The sequence below is a fragment of the Canis aureus genome, chromosome 8 (genome assembly GCF_053574225.1).
Source record: "Canis aureus isolate CA01 chromosome 8, VMU_Caureus_v.1.0, whole genome shotgun sequence".
Lineage (NCBI taxonomy): Eukaryota > Metazoa > Chordata > Mammalia > Carnivora > Canidae > Canis > Canis aureus.
In genome coordinates this window covers 36,403,429-36,415,868 of record NC_135618.1, presented here as the reverse complement: position 1 = coordinate 36,415,868, position 12,440 = coordinate 36,403,429, and the positions used below count along the sequence as shown (strand labels likewise).

Sequence of the window (12,440 nt, the reverse complement as noted above, 5' to 3'; positions counted from 1 at the left end):
AACTGTAAAATAACACTGATGAAAGGAATTGAAGATGACACAAAGAAATGGAAAGACATGCCATGCTCATGGATTGGAAGAAGAAATATTGTTAAAATGTCTATACTACCCAAAGTAATCCATACATGTAATGCAATCCCTATCAATCTACCAACAGCATTTTTCACAGAGCTAGAACAAACAGTCCTAAAATTTGTATGGAACCACAAAAGGCCCCAAATAGCCAAAGCAACCTTGAGAAGGAAAAGCCAAGCTGGAGGCATCACAATTCTGACTTCAAGTTACATTACAAAGCTGTAGTGAACAAGACAGTATGGTACTGGCACAAAAAACAGACACAGATCAGTAAAACAGAATAGAAAACTCAGAAATGAACCCACTATTATATGATCAATTGATTTTTAAAAAGATTTTATTTATTTATTCATGAGAGATAAAGAGAGAGAGGCAGAGACATAGGCAGAGGGAGAAGCAGACTCCCTGAAAGGAGCCTGATGTGGGATTTGATCCCAGGACCCCAGGATCATGCCGTGAGCCGAAGGCACATGCTCAACTACTGAGCCATGCAGATGCCCCCTTTCCATTCATGATTATTTAAATCGAAAAAAAATTAATTTAGGAAAATGAGATTTTTGTACTCAAAGGAGTTTTTGGCATACATAATCAATGTCAAAAGACCTGCATTTATAGTCAATTGATTTTTGACAAAGCAGGAAAGAACATCCAATGGGAAAATGACAGTCTCTTCAACAAATGGTGTTGAATGCAAAAGAATGAAATTGGACTGCTCTCTTATACCATACACAAGAATAAATTCAAAATGGATTAAAGACCTCAGTGTGAGACAGGAAACCATCAAAATCCTAAAGGAGGAGACAGGCAGTAACTTCTTTGATATGAGCTATAGCAACTTCTTTCTAGGTATGTCTCCTGAAACAAGGGAAACAAAAGCAAAAAAAAAAAAAAACTACTAGGACATCATCAAAATAAAAAAGCTCTGTATAGCAAAGGAAACAACAAAACTAAAAGGCAACCTATGGAATGGGAGAAAATATTTGCAAATGATATATCGGGTAAAGAGTTAGTATCCAAAATCTATAAGGAACTTCTACAACTCAATACCCAAAAAACAGATAATCCAGTTAAAAAATGGGCAGTAGACATCAATTGACATTTTCCCAAAGAAGACATCCAGATGGCCAACAGACACATGAAAAGATGCTCAACATCACTTATCATGAGGGAAATACAAATAAAAACTACAATGAAATATCACCTCACACCTGTCAGAATGTCTAAAATCAACAACACAAGAAACAATAAGAGTTGGTGAGGATGTGGAGAAAGGGGAACCCTCTTGCACTGTTGGTGGGAATGCAAACTGGTGCAGCCACTGTGGAAAACAAGTTGGAGTTTCCTCAAAAAGTTAAAAATAGAGCTGCCCTAGGATCCAGCAATTGTACTGTGAGGTATTTACATAAAGCATAAAAAACACTAAATCAAAAAGGATACATGCTCCCTGATGTTTATAGCAGCATTATCTACAATAGTCAAATTATGGAAACAGCCCAAATATCCATTGTCTGATGAATGAGTAAGGAAGGTGTGGGATAGATAGATAGATAGATAGATAGATAGATAGATACATATAGATATATGTACACAATGGAATATTATATAGCCATCAAAAATAATGAAATCTTGCCATTTGCAATGACATGGAGGGAGCTAGAGAGAGTACGATCCTAACCAGAATAAGTCAGAGAAAGACAAACATCATATGACTTCACTCATATGTGGAATTTAAGAGACAAAACAAAAGGGAAAAGGGAGGGAGAGAGAGAGAGAGAGAGAGAGAAGAGAGGCAAACCAAGAAACAGACTCTTAACTATAGAGAATAAACTCATGGTTACTAGAGGGGAGATGTGGGGGGGGGGGGATGGATTAAATAGGCGATGGGAATTAAAGAAGGGCACTTGTGATGAGCACCAGGTGCTGTATGGAAGTGTTCAATCATTATATTGTACATCTGAAACTAAGATTACACCGTATGTTGACTAAGTGGAATTTAAATAAAAAGTTTTTAAGAAGGATTATAGTCAGTATTGTATAACTGTGTTCATTGAGCATTTATTTATTATTTACTTTCTATATGCTGGGCATTGTGTAACACCTAAAGATACAAAGAAGGTTGTTCTGAGTTTCTGAAGTGCACCTGCCTTGTCTCTTTAACTTTTGGAAGGCTGTGATGGAAGAGATATTCCTTTGTCATATCAGTCCTTTTGTGGTTGCAGAGAAAAACAGAGTTCTGTGAGTTTGGGAATTTTAAAGAGAGGTTACTTATTCTTGTCACAAGCATTCTTTTGTGTAGTAACAAGGAATTGACATACCATAGTGGTAAGGAGTATGGACTCTGGAGTCATAGAGGTTCAAATTCTGGCTCTACCATATACGACTGAAAGATCTTATTAGTAAGTTAACCTGCTAAACCTCAGTTTCTTCATCTATAAAATGGGAATAACAATAGTACCTACCTCATGGAGCTCTTGTGTGGATTAAATGATGTAATGTATACAAAACACTCAACAATGTCCCTTTGAGTTAAGTGCTCAAAATATGAGACATTATTATTACTGTTATTTAGAAACATAGACACATAATTGTCTACATGCATGAGAGAAGAGATGGATCATGGATCATTCTAGAAAATGGAGATAGAGTGCATCAGGGAAAACTTCATGGAACAGCTATACTTAGCAGCACCAATCTGATATTGGGCCAATTTGACTATCAGCATCAGGGATCTAAATAAAAATCTGTTTATCCCCATTCCATGCTAGCCATCAACTAAGCTATTGGCTGTAGTGAGTGATGCACATCCCAGGGAGCTGGAGACCAGGCCTGAGACTCATGATGTCATGTCCTCAGTGCTGTGGCATCAGTATTAGAGGGATCAATCACCAAGCTTTCTGCCACGTGTCTATGTTTTGTACTTACTGATGGTGTCTATATGAAATGTGAGTTACACTCTGTCTCCTCAAAGAAGGAAGGTCCTTAACTGGAGCTGCTCTATCACTCACAGTCCCTTGGGAACCCATATTTTTGTAATTTTAAGAACCTGCCCTTGAAAAACTATGCTTAATAATAACTCCAGTAGTGTGTAGGAGAGGAGTTGATTCTTAAACCTTAATTACATATATAATCATTGGGCCACATTTTTTCATGAAAAGCAGGGAAGTCTAAGCAAATCTACATTCCCTTGGTGTTTAACACTCTTGACTTTTAATGAAGTCCCTCAGGCTTTCAGGTCAATTTAAACAAAGAGAAAATCATGAAACTTTTAAACAATGACTCACAGAACTCATTAAATTAATTATCTAATTCCAACCCTCTCCAGTTTACCAGTGTGTTTTGAGATAATCAGTTCTTAAAAGCTGTCCACCCTGCTCTCTTCTTAGACCAAGGTATTCCAGGTTGGGAGGCAGAAATACTTGGAAAAGATCCCCACCCTCCGACAATCTTCACTGTTTGTACAACCTTCCCTTTCTGTTCCATAAGCATGAGGTAAGGATGTTCTGGATGATTATGACATTATCCCCTTAGGGTAGAGGTAAGTAGTTGTGGGATTTCTTCAGCAGTTCAGCGGTGTCAGAGCTCTGAGATGCCTTCTCAGCAAGTCTTTGGATCTTTCTTATTGGTTGTAAGATTGCTGTAGTAGCTCCACACGTTAAAAAAAAATCCCTTGAACAAGTATATACACAAAAGCAGAAATGGAGATGGAAGGTCTAGCCACATTCCTCATCAGGGAGAAAAATCTTCCTAGAATTCCTCCAGGAGACCCCCTCCTACTGTCTCAGCTGCAAGTAGGTATATCCCACATACACAGCTTTGGCACATGACTCATCAACGTAATTTTATCATTTTTTTGTATATTCTTTAATTGGAATTTGATTTGCCAATATATAGTATAACACCCAGTGAACTTTTATCATTTTATGAAAACTTCAACATCAAAACATCCTAATTTCTTGACCTCCATTTTCCTTTGGCCACTCCATCCCTGACCACATATTGCTCTTCATCATGATCCATCTCCAAAATGGTGAATGTTGATAATGAAAGCCTAAAGAATGCCTAGTCCTCTCCCTCTTACTACCATCTCACCTAGGGGCTGATCATGACATCCCGATCACTGTGCCTTTGTTTCCACTTGTCCTCAAGGTTTAACAGTGCCCTGCAATTTATACCTTTGCCCCTCTCCAGTTGAGACACCTGCTGTGTGACAATGAACCCTCTATCTGTAGCATCCTCAACCCTCTTGTCTCATAGTCTTTATGTGACATCTGCCCAGCATGGATTAGTCTAACCATCTGGCCCATCCACTCCCATTTGGACTCATAGAGAACATAACACAAACATGCAGATTGGTGTCACTTCAAAAATATGGTATCAGTTCTCCACTGCACTGCTTGGCAATTCTCATAACCACCAGAAGTCAGCTTTTACTCTTATTTTCAATAGCTATTCAAAATATTTACTTCTCTCCTTAGCCCCCAAACATCAGAACTATTTCCTATCTCTTGGCAGATAGGCTTGCTTCCATTTCACAGGAAAAGTAGGAACATCTTGTGTACTGAATAACAGTAATTATTCATACACATAATTATTTTTTTTAATTTTTTTAACTTTTATTTATTTATGATAGGCACACAGTGAGAGAGAGAGAGAGGCAGAGACACAGGCAGAGGGAGAAGCAGGCTCCATGCACCGGGAGCCTGACGTGGGATTCGATCCCGGATATCCAGGACCGCGCCCTGGGCCAAAGGCAGGCGCCAAACCGCTGCGCCACCCAGGGATCCCCATACACATAATTAATAAGATAATGTATCCACAAGAGTCTTCACTTGGTTATAGGGAAATTTTTGACACTTTTCTGAAAGAAGGTAATATACATTATATCTCTATCAGATCTCTCTCTCTCTCTCTCTGTATATCTATCTATAGTTGTCTGCAATTTACCATGAAATGCATAAAGAATAAGAAAGTTGCTAAATAAATAGATGAATAGACACAAGATAAAACAAATATTGTTATTGATAGATAGAAACTAGGTGGTAGATATCCAGATGTTCACTGTAAAAGTTATTTCAACTTTTCTGTATGTTTGACAATTTTCCTTGTAAAATATTGGAAACAATTTGTATTTTCAGAAATCAGAGATACCCATTTGAATATTATCCAAGGGTTACTGATTATTGAACAGCATGTAAAAGCAGATTTTAGGTTATATTTTATAGGACATATAGCACTAATTTCTGAAATAGGCTATCACAAAAATATCTCTAGTTTATGAACAATGGAAGATCACCTTTCATTTGTAAGTTAGTTACTAGTTTTTTTTTTTTTTTAGGATTTTATTTATTTATTCATGAGAGACACAGAAAGGGGCAGAGACACAGGCAGAGGGAGAAGTGGGCTCCATGCAGGGAGCCCAATGTGGAACTTAATCCCAGATCCCAGGATCACATCCTGAGCGGAAAGCAGAGCGCAACCGCGAGCCACCCAGGTGTCCCACTAGTTAGTTTTCTAACAGGAAAGGTAACAGAATGATTGCAAATTTAAATGTTAACACAAGTCCCCATATTGGACAAAATGGTGGGTTCAATATTATTTTAAGGTCTTTGGTCCCCAACTTTTATTTAAAGATTTTTTTCTTAGGGTGCCTGGATGGCTCAGTTAGTTGAGCATCCAACTCTTGATTTTGGCTCAGGTCATGATCTCTCTCTCTCCATAAAATAGAAAGGAAGGGAGGAAGGAAAGAAGGAAGGAAGGAAGGAAGGAAGGAAGGAAGGAAGGAAGGAAGGAAGGAAGGAAGGAAGGAGAAAGAAAAAGAAGAAAGAAAGAAAAGAGAACAATGTTTTCTTAAATGGCTTTACTGTTTGGAATTCCACTTGATTTTACATCTGCATCAATAGCTCTTCCCTTCCTCCTGTTGTTTCAGAATTTCCTTCACATGGAGCTGCTAATTAGATAGGCTGTATTCTCAAAGTTATGCCCAGGAATGAAGTTTGTTAGCCCTGGATGAAAGAGATCAAGTTTAAGGAAAACTAACTGACAAATAAATGGAAGAGGGCAGCCCTGGTGACTCAGCGGTTTAGCGCTGCCTTCAGTGGGAGCGTGATCCTGGAGACCTGGGATCCAGTCCCATAGCGGGCTCCCTGCATGGAGCCTGCTTCTCCCTCTGCCTGTGTCTCTGCCTCCCCTCCTTGGTGTCTCTCATGAATAAATAAATAAAATAAAATAAATAAAAGGAAGAAAATGAGATTTTTAAGAGATGGGATGGGGGTGGCAAATAATATTCTGTCTTCACCAGTTGGGTCAGGTCTGGAAGCAATGAGTGAAGAGGCTCCTGGGAGAGGGTGGAGGAAGGGACAAGTTTGGAGAAAGAGAAGACAGGCAACACTTTACCAGATGGATCTAGAATGATAGCTAAGCCACCCTAAATTATTTGGAGAGTAAGAACACATAGAAATAGTTGACCTTCACATTTAGTTTTGCTCTTGAGAATCTGATTCTATGAGACATTGTGCATCGACAGTGAGATCCCTTGGGTATTAGGAGTCATGGGTCATGTTAAGACAAAAAGGGACAGAATGGTCAGGAGGCCTCCCAGGCAATAATAACCTGTCCTTTCCCTCCTACGGGTGGACTTTTTGTAGAATGGAATAATTAGCTATTAGATCAAACTCCTTAATCTGTATCCTTGGGTTTTCTTCTTCTCATCTTCTATGTATACTTAGGAAAAACCTAAGGTTTTTTTTTTTAAGATTTTATTTATTTATTCATGAGAAACAGAGAGAGAGAGAGGCAGAGACATAGACAGAGGGAGAGGCAGGGTCCCTGCAGGGATCCTGATGCAGGACTCAATTCCAGGACTCAAGGTCACAACCTGAGCCAAAGGCAGACACTCAACCACTGAACCCAGGTGTCCCAAAACCTAAGTTTTTATATGGCAAGAAAAGTGGAAATGACTTAATTTCTCTTGCAAGTCTACACATTTGCAGGATATTCAGCCCTGCCCCCCACCTTGACTCTAACAAGGCTCTAAGGAGTACATCACAGTGGTTAGGAGTCCAGAGCTGAGAGCCAGACCACCTGGATTCAAATTCCAGGTCTACCACCTACTGGCTGGGTGACCTTAGGCAAGATACTTAACCTCTCTATGCCTCAATTTCCTCTGCAAAATGGCAATGATACTAGTACTTACCTCATTAGGGAGCTCTGAGGTTTAAAAGCACTCAGGTCAACAGTTGGCCATATAAAGGCTATCTGCTGTTGTTGTCTTTCTCCCCAGAAGATATATCTTGAATCCCTCAGTCCCATCACCATTTCTCTAGGGAAGAACTCGTCCAGAGTGAACAGTCTGAGGATTTTATTCCTATTATCTTAATCCTTCTCATCCTTCTGACCTAGAAGGACAGCAAGCATGGTGGTTAGGAGACTAGACCCTGGAGACCTATTGCCTGGGTTAAAAGCCTTACTTCATCCTCTGAGTGACCAACCACAAGAAAGTTATGTAACCTTCAATGCCTCAGTTTCCTTATCTGTGAAATGAGAATGTAATAATAATGATGGTACTGCACAAGAATGTAGTGAACGTTACATGAGATCATCCGTGTAAAGCCCCTAGAAGACTACTAGGCATATTGTGGGTTTTTCTTAAGATTTTATTTATTTATTAGAGAGAGTGTGTGGGAGGAGGAGCAGAGGGAGGGGGAGAGAATCTCAAGCAGACTCCCTGCTGAGCAGGGCCCCATCCCATGACCCTAAGATCATGACCTGAGCCAAATTCAAGAGTTGGACTCTCAGTCAACTGAGCCACCCAGTGCTCCTATTGTGTTTATTAAATGTTAGTCCCACGAATATGTATGATGCACCTGCCAAGTGCAAAGCACTGCTAGACACTGTTCACTATTAAAACAATTCCTATCCCCAAGGAACTTAATAGCTTCTAAGTTAAAATTTGTCAACCCTTCCTTCTTCTTGTGGAAGCTGGTCTCATTTGGAGACAGGCCCTCAGGGAGGTCCAGCTCGGATGACACTTCACTGCAGCTTCTGCTTCAGAGAGACCACCCAGCCTTGACTTTTTCCCTTGGTGGGATCCAGGAATCCTCCTGTTTGGTCAGGCTGTTCCTAGTCTCTAGCTCTAATTACTTGTGTGCATCCAGGCTCTCAGCCTCTGCTGACCTCCCTCTTTGAGTCATGATAAGTAATGGAAATAGGATAGCAGGGGAATTAAGAGATGATCTAAGTTTGAACCCCAGATCAAACTTCTGCTTCAACCTGACAATTTATTTAACTTCCCGGAGACTATGACCTCTTCTGTAACTTGGGAGTAGAGCCTCACCTACTTCATAAGGTGTTGTGAGTACTAAACGTGTAAACATAGGACAATAGCCTTAAAAAAAAAAAACAAAAAACTGCCTGGCACAGAGTAAGTAGGCACTGTGGAAGAATTTGCTGTTATGGTTTGTATTCACTATAAAGAGGGTCAACATAGCATGGAATCTCCCTGAGCAACCTGGAGCATTCTTCCCCAAAGTGTGGCTGATGACCATGTCCTTCCAAACTACGAATAGTTTTCTCTGACACTGACTGTCTTGGCAAGTCCTGGTCCTAAGAGACAGGAGAAACCTAGAGGACCAAGCAGATGAGGGGGAGGTAGAAAAAAGCCATATTAACACCGTGAGCTAGGAACATTCACTGTGCCTCTGTGGCACCACAGGACTTAGGGGGCCTACTTTACAGAAAGCCTGCCGCTGTTTCTACAGGATCAGCGCTGTACGACCAGGCGCCCACTGCAGCTCTCCCCACTGTCGCCCGCATGCGTCTCCTGTCTTGGCCTGTCTGCAGGAAGCCAGTGGGAAGAGGGCCCTGTTCTGGAGGCTGAGAGAACTCAGCTCAGGTCTGGGACTCGAGTCAGACGCTCTGGGAGTGAGGCTGCCGAGACACGGTCCCTTCCACAGATCTAGCACTGGAGGGCAGAGCTCCACCGCAGGAAGTCTGCGGTCCGCAACGGCCCCGCCCCGCCCCGCGCCCCGCCCCCATCCCCGCCCCTCCCCGCCTCCCACCGTCCCTCCATCCCCGCCCCCGCCCCGCGCCCCGCCCCCATCCCCGCCCTTCCCCGCCTCCCACTGTCCCTCCATCCCCACCCCCTCCCCGCACCCCGTCCCCTCCCCGCCCCCACCGTCCCTCCATCCCCGCCCCTCCCCGCGCCCCGCCCCTCCCCGCGCCCCGCCCCCTCCCCGCGCCCCGCCCCCACCGTCCCTCCATCCCCGCCCCGCGCCCCGCCCCATCCCCGCCCCATCCCCATGCCCCGCCCCATCCCCGCCTCCACCGTCCCTCCATCCCTGCCCCTCCCCGCCCCCACCGTCCCTCCATCCCCGCCCCCCCCACTATCCCCGCCCCTCTCCCCCGCGGTTTCCCTGTGGTGTAGCCCAGGGTCTTGGAGCTCTCTCTAGGACTAAAGGCCTGGGTGGTCCCCCAGGCGCCGCGCCCGTTTCCCGTCCCCGCTGGCCCCGCGGCCCCGCAGGAAGGCACAGGGAGCAGGGAGCCGGTCGGGCCCCAGCGTCCTCTTGCCTCGCTGCTTTCTTGGGGGGAATTACTTAGCTTCCTTTTACTAAGTTTTCCTTTCACACATCTGAAAATGACAGTTCCTCTTGAAGGGCAGTACTGATGGGCAGTGTTTGATTTTGTCTCATTTTTTAAATCTGGCATTGGTCTATCCCACTTCTAAATGATTCCTGCTCAAGCCTAAGGACCGCGTGAGTGAAGGATGAAGAATCTCGATTGGCAAGGTCACGCAAGAGGGTGAACTGTCATATCAGGTTGATTTTGCTCTCTGGCCGCACAGGCGCACGGACGCACACACTCACGCGCGCGCGCGCACTCACACACACCCTCACACTTCCCATCTCGGGACTGTAGTTTCTTCTGACACAGGAAACGTGGCACATCTGGAATATTGTTGGCTGCTATGCGAATACCTCATGTTCAACATATTATTCACCTGCTGTGGGGCTCCTCTTGTGATAATCACCTTCGCGATGTCTCATGGCAGAACGTCTGGCAGATAGTCTGCAGAGAGCAGTGTTTTAGCCATATTCACGCCCACTTCACCCATGACATGGTTCTGGGTCATTTTTTCCCCCAATATGATCTTGGGCAAGTCACTTACCCTCTCTGATTGCCATGGTGGTTATAGTATTTTTATACTGGAAGTCAGAAGAAAGTTCTTTTCTGCTCCTTTGCTTCTCTGCATGATTCTATGCTCCAGCTGTTCCCAACTACTTGTCTTCCCTGATGCAGCCTTTTTTTTCCTTTTTTTTTTCAGAGAGAGATAGAGGGGATGGGAAGGCGCAGAGGGAAGAAGAGAGAGAAAGAATCTTAAGCAGGCTCCATGGCTAGCCCATTGTTCAGTCTTACAACCCTGTGATCATGACCTGAGATGAAATCAAGAGTCACGTGCTTAACCAACTGAGCCACCCAGGTGCCCCTGATGCGGCCATTCTTTTGTGTCCTAGATATATGCAGTGCTCTCTGTTTCAAATTCCATTTCTTAAAACATCTATTTTCCCTCTAATCCCTACTGACTCTTCAGGTCTCAGCTTTGACATCACCTTCTCCAGGAAGAACCCTCAGCTGTCTCCACACCACCCCCTCACCTGGATCAGATGTCCCTGTTCCATGCGCCCATAGCACCTACATGCCCTCCATCAGACACTGACCTTCTCTAACCTTCCATCTGAACCATCAGCTTATTTTTGCCCAGCCAATATCAAGCACATGCTCTGGTCTTCATCATACCATCTCTCCTGCCGGGTTCAGTCTTTAATATAGATTTGCATGCTTCTCACCCAGGCCCTGCTTTGGATGTTAAATATGAAGTCATGGCTATGCTCTTAGGTATTCCTGCCACCATAGCAGAACTATATTCCTGAGAAACCAGTGCTTTTGGTCTCCATCCCAAAGGCTGGAGGTATTTATAAATGGTTTCTGTTGAGCACTGAGACCTTCCCACAGAAAGGAAGCCCGCACCCACCTCCTGAAGTTGACTGTGTGCAAAGAGCTTCCAGGTACCCTCTACTACTCCAAGCTAGCCTCAGATACCATTGTCTTCTTTGATAGATTAGGAAGCCGAGGCCCCGAGAGGGACTGACTCAGGGTTCCAGAGGCAGGAAGTAGTGAAGCTGTGACTAGAAGTCAGGTGGCAAAGATCTGTGGACTTCAAGCCAGAGAAAACAGTGCTTTCTCATTCTTCCCTCCATATTGCCAACACCCCCACCCCATCCCCTCACCGGTCTGTTAGATAACTGTATCAGCACCATGCCTGTAGATGCCCCAGGGAGAGTCACAAAGGCAGGATACTAAAGCAGACATCTCTGAAAGGGCCTGCCCTCTGCGGTCTCAGGGAAGAACACTGTGTACTCTTCCCCACCATCTCAGCAACACATCGATCCCACACTGGAAAAATCAATGTTGGCAAGGATAGGAGAAACTTGCTTAGACACATTCGTCATTTGAGGTGCCTTCAAACATACCCACACAGCAGTAATAGCCCTCAGCCTCTTGCACCCCCAGCAGAGCCACCTCCTGGACCAGCGTACCTGCTATGGGCAGGGCTGGTTGTAGGGAGTCTGGATCCTAGAATGTCAAGGTCAAGGGATTGTCAAGTGGGGGCAGCTTTCCACTGCCCAGGTGAGGAGTCTGAGGCCAGGAAGTGAGTGATCTGCTCAAGGTTATACACTGGGAGGTAACGGGGCCAGGATAAGAATTCAGGTCTCCAGATGGCATTCATATGCCCTCAAACCTTAATCGCATTATGTGCGAGATGAGTGCCAGGAGGCCTCCCTCCCTTCCCTACAGACAAAGCATCAGCCTGTCCTGCCTCCTGCTGCCCATCATGCCTCTATCGGACTCAGTGCCTTCATGGAGAGAGCATTGAGTAATGGTTAAGAACACAGGTTTGGGGTCAGGTAGACTTGCGATTGTGACCCATTCCTATAAGAAGATTATTTAATTTTACCTGTCTCATAGCTTCCATATCTATAAAAATCATGTCATGTGCCAGGAGTGTTTTAACTACCTAATCATTAGAATAGTCCCATGAGATTGATTCTGTTGCCTATGGTATTTTAGACACAGAGATATTCAGAAATTTGTCCAAAGTCACACGCCTGGGAAGCCAGGGGCTTCAGCAAGGGCCTTGAGATGGGGAGTCCCCACTGTTACTAGCATACTCATGCCGCATGCCATGAGAACTCCCATCTCCTGCACACCTGCCCCACCCAATCTGGCAAGCACAGGACCCGCCTGGGAATGGCAACATACCTCAATCACGATCACGTCTACTCAGCTGCATGCCAGATGGTTGGTCAGTT

General features: G+C 44.2%; 1 long non-coding RNA gene across 1 annotated transcript; it reads right to left on the bottom strand.

Moving 5' to 3' along the window:
* Positions 1-5,643: 5,643 nt before the first annotated feature.
* Positions 5,644-9,060, bottom strand: LOC144318087 (uncharacterized). The gene is made up of 3 exons (XR_013383938.1): positions 8,802-9,060; positions 7,268-7,469; positions 5,644-6,077 (listed from the first exon to the last, which is right to left on the bottom strand). It is a non-coding gene; the product is annotated as an uncharacterized LOC144318087 (long non-coding RNA).
* Between the last annotated feature and the right edge of the window lie 3,380 nt (positions 9,061-12,440).